General features: G+C 41.9%; 1 pseudogene across 1 annotated transcript; it reads right to left on the minus strand.

Annotated features, from left to right (window-relative positions):
* Positions 1-8992: 8992 nt before the first annotated feature.
* Positions 8993-11325, minus strand: LOC101007565 (annotated as a pseudogene). The gene has a single exon (XR_002523328.2). The product of XR_002523328.2 is annotated as a keratin, type II cytoskeletal 8 pseudogene (transcript).
* Positions 11326-12532: the final 1207 nt, after the last annotated feature.

The raw sequence follows: 12532 nt of genomic DNA on the forward strand, positions 1-12532 counted from the left end.
CAGCCAGCCACGGCAGCTTTGATAGCTGTCGGCTTCCTTCAGACCCAGCAATTTCTGGGTGGCTGGGAATGATTTGTAGTTGCTGCTGCCCTGACTGTTCTGTTCATTGGCCAAGGCTGGGGCAGCTTGCTCTGGAAGAGCACCCTGAACACCCGTCCTCTGATCGGATGCCCTGGCTCTGCCCATAGACTCCACTGAAGGGATGGCACAAAGTCTCTTACCTCTACACCAGGCAGGCCTGTGTTCTGTGTTGTAAGCAAAGTAAGATGGCAGACTAGGTTCAGGCTCGACTCTCTTCAAAGTCTCTGCTATTCTTTTTCTCACAGGATCCAAAAATTATTTAGTTGGGCAGATGCATTCTGTGTCTTAGTGGGTTTGGGCTGCTGTACAAAATACCATAAATTGGGTGGCTCATAAATAATAGAAATTTCTCACAGTTTTGGAGGCTGGGAATTTCAAGATCAAGGTGCTGGCAGAACCGATGTTTGTCTTCTGGTCCATAGAGAGTCACATTCCTCTAAAACCTCTGTATGGTGGCAGGGGTGAATGAGTTCCTTTGACCTCGTTTATATAGACACTAATCCTACTCCTGAGGGTAGAGCCTCCCAAAGGCCTCAGCTTCTAATACCTCCTGATACTATCACCTTTTGAATTAGGATTTCAACATGAATTTTTGGGGAAAACAAACATTCAGAATATAGCAATGGGTTCTTGATTCATGTGACAGAAAGTGAATCATTCTGAATTAAATAAATGAGTGATAGTCAAGCTGAAACTGATAATAGCTTTAAGTGTGAACACAGTTTCCTGGTCAGTCTTGAAAAGCCAATCTCCATCAGAATTTGAACTACTCTTAAGAACTTTAATAGGAATAGTAACCAGCTCGTACTTCAAATTTCTACAGTGTTATAGTCTATAGAGTATCTGGACATTTGCATTCTCATGTGATCTAACTGCTTGCTTGCAAGGGTTACTGTTAGCTCCATTTTATAGCAGTAGAAGTTGATGTTCAAAGAGGTAAGATGACCTGTGACAGCAAAGATAGAGAGATTCCAAACTCTGAAGCTTGGGCCAAGTCAACATCTTTGCTGTGGTTCCAACCCCAGTCAGTACAGGACCTTTTTGTTGGATGCAGAACCAAGTGAGATAGTTTCTCCCACTAGCCCATTAGCAGGTGCTGCTAATGGGTTCCAATCCAGGGCTTTGATCTTGAACTTCTCAGCTTCCAACAGGAGTAGTGTGAGCTCTATTTTCTAGAAGTAGAAACTGATATTCAAAGAGGTAAGATGACTTTTTCAACGTCATTAGTATGTCAGTTCTTCAACTAGGGATTTCTGATTTCCCGGCCAGTATTATTGTTAGTAAGCATTTAAGATGAGGTTCACCTATCATAGAAAGTAGAGACTTGAACAGTGTAAAGATCCACAAATTGGAGGCGTGGACCTCCTTCCTATGGTAAAGCTAGATATGATCTACTTGACTTGCCCTAGTGAGCCTATACCTTTCATGGAATGTGCACATATGCCATTAGTGACCACCTTTCAGTCATAGCATAACTCCTGGGAACTGAAGCCTGCTTGCTCTAAACCCACCAATTAGAACTCCTTGAGGAACATCTGTTAGGGCAATGCCCTGAACCATATGAAAGACAGGTACCATAAGTCCCTCACTCTCTCTCTTGCTCCCTACCCACTGATTGAGTGTGCATGTCCTGAAAGCTCCCCTTTCCCATTGGCCCTACAAGATGTGCTGCCCTCTTCCATCTGGGATTTGTAGGTAAGAAACTGCTTCTGCTATTTTATGTTTTGCTGTGCTGCTTCCTCTGTGTCTCACCTGACCAATACACCTGAACCTAACTTCTTTCCTAGCCAGGACTCTCCTAGAGGGTGGCTATCCACAGGTCAGACAAGAGTCCCACAAGGGTGTCTGCTAGAATGAAGATTTTCCTGTGTGAGAGACACCTGGTCATGGGTTGAACATTTGGGCATTAGGCTATCTATGAGAATAAAGAAGTACCCTGTGAAAGCACACTGTAAATATCCACGACCATCTACCCTGGAGTCCTGTGAGTGCAGCACTGGAATTTGTACCACTTTCCAGAGAGAGACCTCAAGACCAAATTAGAGGAAAATATAACAATTGTATACTGGAAATTTGCTGAGAGAGTAGATTTTTAAATGCGTTCACGCACACACATACGGGCAATTATGTGAGATGATGGATATGTTAATTTGCTTCACTATGGTAACCATTTTACTATATATAAGTATATCAAAACATCATGCTATATACCTTAAATATATGGTAAAATAAAGAGTTGTTTAAAACAAATGAAGAAATTCACTATGAGAATGAAAACTACAGGCCAATTTGTCTCATGAGCATTTGTGCTAGTTATTTACTCATCTTTCTCAGCTTCACATCTGCCCAATTATGCTATATTTTATACTACTGGGGCTTGAAGTCTGCAAACTATACATTTCCCAGCTTCCATTGCCAGCTGACTTACCTTTCAATTATGCTAATGGGAATCTAAAGTTCCCATTTGAAGATCAGAAGTGGACCGAGAGAAGCTTCCTGCTTTTGACACTAATAATGTGGCGGTTGTTGTTTGTTGCTATGACAACAAAGTTAGGTTCTGAAGTCCCGACGCTTGGACCAAGTCAACATCTTTTCTGTGGTTCCAACCCCAGTCACAGGAACTTTTTGATGAATGCAGAACCAACTGAGATAGTTTCTCCAACAGCACGGTAGCAGGTCCTGCTAAAGGGCTCCAATCCAGGGCTTTAGCAGCTTCTAATCTTTAGGTGTCAGTCCTTCTTCCTCCTTTCTCCTACAGCACCTCTCCTTCTTTTTCTTCTTTAGCCCTTCCAAAACATGTACAACCAATTTCCTATATTAAAATCCCCTTATTAAAAAAAGTTATGATTCAGATAGTTGTATGATCTCATTTGTCCAAAGTCACATAGCAAGGAAGTTTCAGAACCAGATTTGAAACCAGGCAGACTGACTATCATGCAGGGCTCAAAAAAATTATTGTGTTTATTTAGAGTACAAACCATAATAGGGGATACTATATATAGTAAAATGGTTACTATAGTGAAGCAATTAACATATCCATCATCTCACAAAGTTACCCTTTTCACACACCTGTTAGGACGGCTATTACTAAAAAGTCAAAGGATAAATGTTGTTGAGGCTGTGGAGAAAAGGGAACAGTTGTACATTGTTGATGGGAATGTAGCTTGGTGCAACCACTATGGAAAACAGTATGGAGATTTCTAAAGAAATTAAAAACAAAAGTACCATATGGCCCAGCAATCACCCTCTGGCCATATACTTGACGGGAATAAGATCACCACCTTGTCAAGATATATGCACTCACATGTTCTTGTAGGGCTCTCACCTCAGTACTTTGCTGCCTCCAGGACATGGCTGTGAAGGAACACATGTGGCTGACTGTTTGGAATACAGTCCCTCATTTTAAGGGTTTATTTGAGCTCAATTGTTTTAAATAATTAGGGTGGATTATGTATTAATTTACTTGGATTCAACTATAATAACATCAAGACCTGGACCATATTACATTTCTTCTCCTGTTCAATACTTCTCTTAACTAAAGTGGGTCCCTTCCTCCCCATCCATATATCTCTATCTAGCTATATATCTCTATCTAGCTATATTTCTCCGCTGATATGCAAGACCTTGACATAGACCCATACATAGATGACAAAGAGATTATATTTTATCCCTTTCTGGTCACCTGTAGTAGGAGCCTTCTGTTAGCCTGCTTATCAGCTTTGGCTCAATCAGTCATGGACTCATTATAGTCTCAGGAAACCCTCAGCCCAAATAACTTTTACTAGATCGTCATAGCCCAGGATTTATAACACCGTGGTCGAAGGACGCTGGCATCATTATCATTTGAAGATCTTTTTATCTTTCAGACTTCTGAGTGTACACCCCAACCTAGTGAGCCCTAACCTTATGGAATGTGAAACCCTGCAATCTGCTTTCTTATCAAACTGCCCAGGGAACTCCAGAGCAAACTGAAGTTTGAGAATCACAGAGGGGCATCTTACATCTCTTCAAAAAATTAATTGCATGCATATGCAGGCTTCCTCCCTTCTCCATTTCACATCTTCCCTCTTTTCTGCTCCGTGGTACCTGGAGGAGAAACCTTAAAGACCTTCCTCACTTTTTCTCCATTTATCTCTTGCTTTTTGCTGTTACCAGTTCTTGCTGCCTCCTCCTTCTCATAGGAAGAACCACAGTTATGCAGGGAAGAGCTATTTGCTCCTTGAATGTTTGAAAAGTTTACATGGCACTTATGTATCTTTCAACTTGGTAATTGTCCAAAATGGTCACTGAAGAGGCACTGTGCATACTTTACGTGCTGCTGAATTTCAATTCCACAGACATCATCGGTCATTCCCCCATCTGGGCTGAATGTTTGTATCTCTATCAGTGAGAGTCACCAGACCCTGAATAGGAACATTCACTGAAGAAGGTGTTCTTGTCGGCATTGGTAGAATGAGAGAATGAGTATAGGCCTGCAGCACTTTGAGACTCCATCAAACTGGCCTCTCAATCTCTCCCCACTCATTTCATTTTTGTTTTTGCCTTATTTTACACCCCAACTGCCATAGGCACTACCCTTACCCGTTCATGAATCAATGCTTTCTTGCAAGCTTCCTCTAACTCTTCTGATATCCATGGTAACCCAGCCACAGCTAGCAGAGTGCCACAAAGAGGTCAGCTCATGTGACCCCTTGGGAGGGCTTGACTTTATCCTTACAATCTTTGTGTGTGGCTGTTTACATAGAAACTGACAGAGCTCGAAAGAAAGAAGTAGGCAAGTTATAGTGTGCAGGGCCTTGCTCCTCTGCCACCATTTGAGTTCAATCACTTTATACTTCATCTCTGATTTCACTTAAAATCCTTACATGCCTTGCAGGGTTTAGCTGGCTGTTCACAAATACCTGGCATACGCCTTTTCCCCTCTACTCATCCACACAAACATTTTCTGGAGTGTGCTTTTGCAGTTCCTCTAGAGACTCCTGGTGGATGGAGGTGGAGTGGGGAATGGTACTGAGGTTAACTTGGGTCAAATTGCATATTCTCTTCCTTTTGGAATATCCCAGTAAGGAGTCATTTAGGAGAAAAATATGGTTAATTTAGCCCAATTCAAAATTATTTCATCACAAAACACTAACATAGGGTTCTATGGAACATAAGCCTGTAGAATTCCCTGGGGGATTTTGTCATGTAACTGCAGACTAACCCTAATCTTTGTTTGTATTCTTTCCTCCTTGGATACACTATCGGGCATTGGTACCTCTATTAGAACAAAGATAGAAAAAAAAAGATTAAATGGACTTTGCTTAGAAAGGACTAACAAGCTTTTTCAAATGCCTTCCAAAATGAGTATTCCTTCCTTACCTCACCCTGATATTGTAGGTTATTTCTTATGTTGTATGAACTACTTTTCCTAACCATCACCCCTCTTGTGTTCTAAAACATTTGCTCTACTCCAACCACCTGCTGCTTCATGTACTATCTGCTTTCTCACTTCTGTGACCTTTATTCATTTTCCTGTGCTTACACTGCCCCCTCTTCACCTCTGTCTCTTTCATGAAACTTTCTTGGCTGACACCTCCCCTTCTCTGTGCTCAGTTAACCAAAGAATTCATTCAACATATGCCAATTATGTGAAGGACTGGGTTGGGCTCTCAAGACACAGTAATACTGAAGGCAGACCTGGGCTCTGTTACTATGGAAATGGGATTCTCTAGCTTCTGAACCCCACCTCACTTTACTTCCATTACCCTTACAGTAATTGCTTTTACTCATTACCTCTTTTTATAATTTTAATTTTGAAACATTTTCAAATGTACAGAAAAGTTAAATAGTATAAATGACTCAAATATATCCTTCCCCCAGAGACTCCATTTTAGCCTCCTTTATAACAATGGGATATGATCTAGGACAGGACCTTACACCCAGCTGTAATGTGGCTCAAACTTCAAACCTGAAGCAATTCTTTAGTTTTTTTACTTTCCATGACCTTGAAGAGTTATGAAGATTAAAGGCCAATTTGGGTCTGTTTGATGTTTCCTTATGATAACACCCAGAATTTTTGGCCAGAATGTCACAGAAGTGATGCTGTGTTCTTACTTCATCCTCTCTTGGCAGCTGTTTGCCTACTTGTCTCATTGCTGGAGAAGTTAACACTGATTCATTAGTTAACATGATGTCTGACATTTTTTTTTTCTGCTGCAAACCTATCTATCTTTCCCTTTGTAACAATAGGTATTTTGTGGAGAGTCACTTGGAGACTGTGTAAAAATCTACTCATCCCAATTTTATCTACCAGTTTTAGCCTCCATTGATGTTTCTTGCCTGAGTTAATTGTTAGCATAACAGTTTGCCAAATGCCATTATTAGTTGCCATTCAGTAGTATGTAAAGATGTATGTATGTGTATATGTACATATGTATTGATATAAGTGTGTACTTAGAGACTTACATCGATTAGTTATGATCCATTGCAACGATTATTTATTTTGATGTTCAAAGTTGTCCCTGATTTGACCAGTGACAGCTTCCTAAACCTGATATACCAAGATGTGCACAAGCACGTCTTCTTTCCTTGCCGCTAACCACCCTGGAATCAGCCATTTATCTAAGATGTCCTGTTTTTGTTTTTTTAAATGGAGAAGTGGCATTCAAAAGTCAAGATCTGTGTGTTTGGTGTGCTTTATTGCTATTGAGATGTTGCTGCCCCTAGGCCCTCTCAGTGGTCAGAGAAAGGAAATCTATGCAAGTATATACATACATGCATACACACCTACATAATATATACATATCTGCACACATAATGTGTCATACACATGTGTATATACACATTTTCATCTCTCTATATTCTCTGTATCTATCTAGGTATACACTGAAAACCATGAGTTCGTCCAGACAAACTTTAATTCCAATCTAATGCTGCAGGGGTTATTTCTCCTTCCCTCTTCTCAAATTTGTACCTCATGTTCTCTGACAGTGAAAAGCCTAGTTATCATTATTCTTGATATCTTTACTTATTTACTCAATTCTCCAATAAGTAATTTCCTGACCTTGCTGGGGTGCTGCCCTGCTCTGACCCCTTCCTTGTGTGGTCCCTGGCTGTTCACACTGGGATGCCTTACTGCCAGGGATAGTGGAGGGAAGGCAGCCCCATCACCTGTGTGGGGTGTGTGTGTGTGTGTGTGTGTAAAAAATAAGACTTAAAAAATCGTAAATTGACAAGTTATGAAATGCCTCTCCCACCTCTTTTTCTTATGCTTCTCTATGTATTGAAAAATAAACTTGTTACTTTCCTTTAAAATAAACCAAATGAACCAGTAAAGATGATAATTTTATTTGAGCAAACATATTTTATCAACTTTCGAGTTTACCTTCTTAGCTTAACACCAAAGGACTTACAGTCATTTACACACATTTTGTTCCTACCCCAGGACTCCAAGCTCCTTGAGGACAGAGGCTGGCTTCTGTTTGTTCTTGAGTCAATGGGACACCTTGCACCAGTGTCTAAAGTGGAATGTGTGTCCAATTTGTTAAATTGATTATATTTCTCCTATCAGAACTGACCAGCTGTTTTGCAGAATTGATTGCACTCACTCATTATTCCAACATTTCATACAAGTAGCTTCAACTCACAGATATATCTCACCTGCAATGTATTAAGAAGCTTGCGGGGGGGGGGGGGGGGGGGGGGGGGGGGCGGGGGGAAAGCAGAGGTCACAAGTTTATTCACTAGAAAATCTTTTGCAAACTGAATAATATCCTTAAAAAGGAATAGGAAGAAAAAAATGGTATGAACAAAACAAAGGAGGCATTATGGAGATGCTTGTTTTATAAAGTTAATGAAGATGTTTACTTTTCCTAACACATGAAATACTGTGCAGCAAATAGATTCTGTTTGAAATGGAAATGGTTAATTGATTGGTAAGGGAGATATGTACAAAATGTTTACATTGAAAGTTATAAAATGCAATGATAGACAATGGTAAAAAGTGTTGTAAGCTTAGTGATAGACTTGTTTTAGGTATAATTTGGCTTGAGAATATACGTTTCACACTGTTGGGACTGTGTCTGGTGTGTAGCAGTCTTCACTGGGCTTTCAGTACATGTTTGTATTACATGCAAGTTACAAGGGCTTCAAGGCCCTGCTACAGGATTTCCCCTCCGCCAATAGTTCTCATGACTGTGTATGTAAATCAGTCATTCTCATTGCCATTGCCATCTTCTTAACATGACTTCAGAACGAATCTTCCTTGAAGTCTTTCTCCATTACCACTGGCTGTTTTTGCCCCTCTTCTGGCCTAATAAATTAGTTTTTGGACCAATTTAATTTGTTGTCTATTTCAGATAGATTTAAAAAAGACGATTGACATCAGACAGCACATCAGCCAAGGTTAAAAATGCAATTTCCAGTTCATTAAACACAACTGAGGAGGTCAATCTTTAATAATTGTATAATCTACTAAGCTATGTTCTCAGAAGACTTCTGGTAGACTTGCTTGTGCCAAAATGCGCACATTTGAGAAAATATGACCTCATTATGCTTTTAAAATACACACACACACACACCCACACACACCACAAATCAATTTGAGATTTACTTTAAGAGATCCACTGAGAAATAATAATTTTGGTCTAATTAAGGCATGAATTAATTTTCTTCTTTTTACTGGCATTAGCAGGAGTGCCTAGAATGGAAGATGGAGGCCAATCTGGCCTGTAGGTTTATAAAAGATGTATTTATTTCATGGTTTTGATGATTATGAGAGCAAGCAACACATTCCAAGTCCTGCTTATAGGAATAGGCTTTCACAGAAAATTATATGGATAAAGTGTCTCTTCAAAATATAGTACTGCTTCCCATTCTTTCCCAATTGAGTTTTCTCTGATTACTAAGGCAAGTCACATCTTATAATAAACAGTGGGGGCCATTATCCATAGAAGGGGAGAAGTAAGGCTGTTTGTCCTAAGTTATTTATTTATTTATTTTTTGGGCAGAACTAGCTGAGGTTTTATTTTGAAAACACACACACACGCACACACACACACACACACACACACACACACACACACACAGAGCAATTGAATTGTTTTGTAGCTGGAGGCATGGGCAAGGGGGTTCCCCAGTCAGTAAACTCCCCTGCCAGTGGGCTGAGGGCTAGGGCTGAGCCTCAGGTGGGTCTCCTGTTCCCTGTGCTCCCCTGCACAGCGGCCTCCCTCCAAGGCTCTGGGGCAGCCGCAGGAGGGGTAGGCTGGAGGGGCTGCCGCAGCTGTTCACTTGGGCAGGACATCAGAGGACTCCGACACCAGCTTCCCATCGCGGGTCTCGATCTTCTTCACAACCATGACCCTGGTGGAACTGGTTTGGCTGAAGGAGCTGGAGCCCGCAACAGAGCCAAAACTGGAGCCCAGGCCGTAGCTGAGGCTGGGAGTTGTGAGGTCCCCCTAGGCCGAGCTCAGCCCACCTGCATAGCCGCTGGTGGTCTTCCTATGGATACTCATGTTCTGCATCCCAGACTCCAGCTGGTTCTCCTCGCCCTGCAGCAGGTTTCTGTAGGTGGCAATCTCGATGTCCAGGGCCAGCTTGATGTTCATCAGCTCCTGGTACTCGCGCAGCTGCCGCTCCAAGTCCTGCTTGGCTTGCTGCAGGGTACCCTCTAGCTCGGACACCTTGGTGTTGGCATCTTTAATGGCCAGCTCCCCGGCTGTTCAGCAACTGTGATGGCGGCCTCCAGGGAAGCCCTCTGGCCTTTGAGGCCCTCAATCTCAGCCTAGAGCTGGCTGATGTTCTGGTTCATCTCGGAGATCTCAGTCTTTGTGCACTGCAGGTCATCCCCGTGCTTCCCAGCCAGCGTCTGCAGCTCCTCATACTTGATCTGGTACATGCTCTCAGCCTCAGCCCTGCTTCACTTGGTGACTTCCTCGTACTGCACCTTGACCTCAGTGATGATGCTGTCCATGTCCAGGAAGCGGCTGTTGTCCATGGACAGGACCACAGACGTGTCCCAGATCTGGGACAGCAGCTTCCGGATCTCCTCTTTATACAGCTGCCTGAGGAAGTTGATCTCATCAGTCAGCCCTTCCAGGGGAGACTCCAGCTCTAACTTGTTCACATAAGCTTCATCCACATCCTTCTTGATGAGGACAAATTCATTCTCCATCTCTATATGCTTATTGTTCTCATCCTTGTACTTGTTCTTGAAGTCCTCCACCAGCCCCTGCATGATGCCAAGCTCTGCCTCCAGCTTCAGCTTCTCCTGATCCAGAGTCTCCTGCTGCCGCCTAAGGTTGTTGATGTAGCTCTGGAACATGTTGTCCATGTTGCTCCAAGCCCTCTTCTGCTGCTGCAGGAGGCTCCACTTGGTCTCCAGCATCTTGTTCTGCTGCTCCAGGAACTGTACCTTGTCGATGAAGGAGGCAAACTTGTTGCTGAGGGTCTTGATCTGCTCCTTCTCCTGTGTGCGCACTGCCTGGATGTTGGGGTCCACCTTCAGGTTAAGGGGGCTCAGCAGGCTCTGGTTGACTGTGACAGTGGTGATGTCTCCCATGCTGCTGGCCCCACCATAACTTCCACCCAGGCCACACTGGAAGCTGCTGCTGCCCACTTGGGAGAAGCTCGAGGAGCTGATGAGGGCACTGGGCCCACTCTTGTAGGAGTGGCTGCTGAAGGCCCCTGGCAGAGAGGTGACACCTTGTAGGACTTCTGGGTCACCCTGATGGACATGGTGGAGGCAGGAGTGGAGGCAGGCGGGCTGAACCAGGCAGAGATTCCAGAAGGGGCGGATAAGCTGCTTCTTGGTCTAGTTATTTCTTTTAGTATTCTTAACTTCCCTCCTGGTTCCTAACATGCTGGGATACACAGCCTGGGCTGTTGAGCATTTAAAGTTCCTTATCTGGATTAGGGTGCTAAAAATATGTGTCTACTCCAATGTCCAGTGATTATACATCAGAAATATGGTGAACAGCAGTATTAATTTAGTTGAGAAAAGCGTGTTCTTTCAGGGTAAAAAAAATTCAGATTGGGAATCTTAGCTCAGCTACTTCCTAGGTGAGTTTGTATTGATTGATTTGAATCTGCCTACTAGGAAATAAGCAAGGTTTTTTTTTTTTTTACTTCTTTGAGTCACAGGTTCTTGTCAATCAATTAAGGGCAATACTACCACGCAGAATAGTTGTGATCACACGAGATAATGTCTACAAAGTGCTTCACACGGTATCTGATATGGAGTAAGCATTCAGAAATGATAGAAATTATTATAATTACATAATACATTTGTGGAAGAGGAAGAATTCCAACTTTTATTATCTGCTCATATCCCATTCTCCAAATGAGACTGCAGAATTTCTAAGTCAAAGGACAATACAGATTATTAGTGTGGAAAAAATAAGCTCGTATATCAAAATACAGGATGTTAACTGGGCACAGTGGTATGCACCATAGTCATAGCTACTTGGGAGGCTGAGGCAGGAGGATCACTTGAGCCCAGGAGTTGGAGACTATAGTGTGTTATGACTGCATCTGTGAATAGCCACTGCCCTCCAGCCTGGGCAACATAGGAAGACCCATCTCTAAAATAAATACATACATACATTCATATGTACATAAAAAGGGAAAAAAAACACCCTAAGAAGTTATTGGTATCAATTAATCATCTTAAGAGAGGACCAGAAAGGTGGAAGGATGCAGGCTAATAGATGGATTTAGGATATTTACTGCCTGTGTCTCCTACTTACTCTAGATGGCCAGTAGAGCTGCTCTTCCCTTTCAATTTTAGTATCACCTCTTCTGGGCCTGCCTTGAATCTTTCATAGGGGATTCTTTTGGATTATCATTTTATGGCTTAATTGACCTTCATTATTAAAAAACAAAACGGAAACAAAACAATTCTGAACAGAGGCCATCAGTGTGCTATGCAGAGCATCATGTTTTCACAATCAACTTACTCATTTGCTCTAAAGTTCTTCGTAGTTTGAGTTCTGAGATATCTAACAGGATGAAGTTTGTTAGAGAATGAAATGAACAGAATGACATTTTATAACAGAATGGCATTTCATAACAGAATGAAAACAACCAAAATGATCATTTCAACAAGCTTCCTCTAATTGCCTTTAGAGAATGTGGCTTCCTCTGCTTACTTGAATATCTAAATAAAGGACAAAACATTTATAATTTTAATATTAAGAATATACTCAGGGCATGTAATTTTGGTCAGACTGACACCTGATAATTTCAGAAATGGTCAGAGCATATCCTTATGGTTTCACAGTTTAAAACTTTTTTTCTTAAAAGTTTGTTGAATAGAAATCTTAGACACAGTAAATGATAATGTTAAAAACAAATAAGTTATTAGAAAAGGCTATGAATCAGTGTAGTCTACCCAAGGTCATATCTGTTAGTAGGCCTACTAGGGGCTCAGGAGCTATTTAGAATGCACCCAATTGTTCTCAGAAGGCCAGAT

Source organism: Papio anubis, chromosome 7 (genome assembly GCF_008728515.1).
Source record: "Papio anubis isolate 15944 chromosome 7, Panubis1.0, whole genome shotgun sequence".
Taxonomy (NCBI): Eukaryota; Metazoa; Chordata; class Mammalia; order Primates; family Cercopithecidae; genus Papio; species Papio anubis.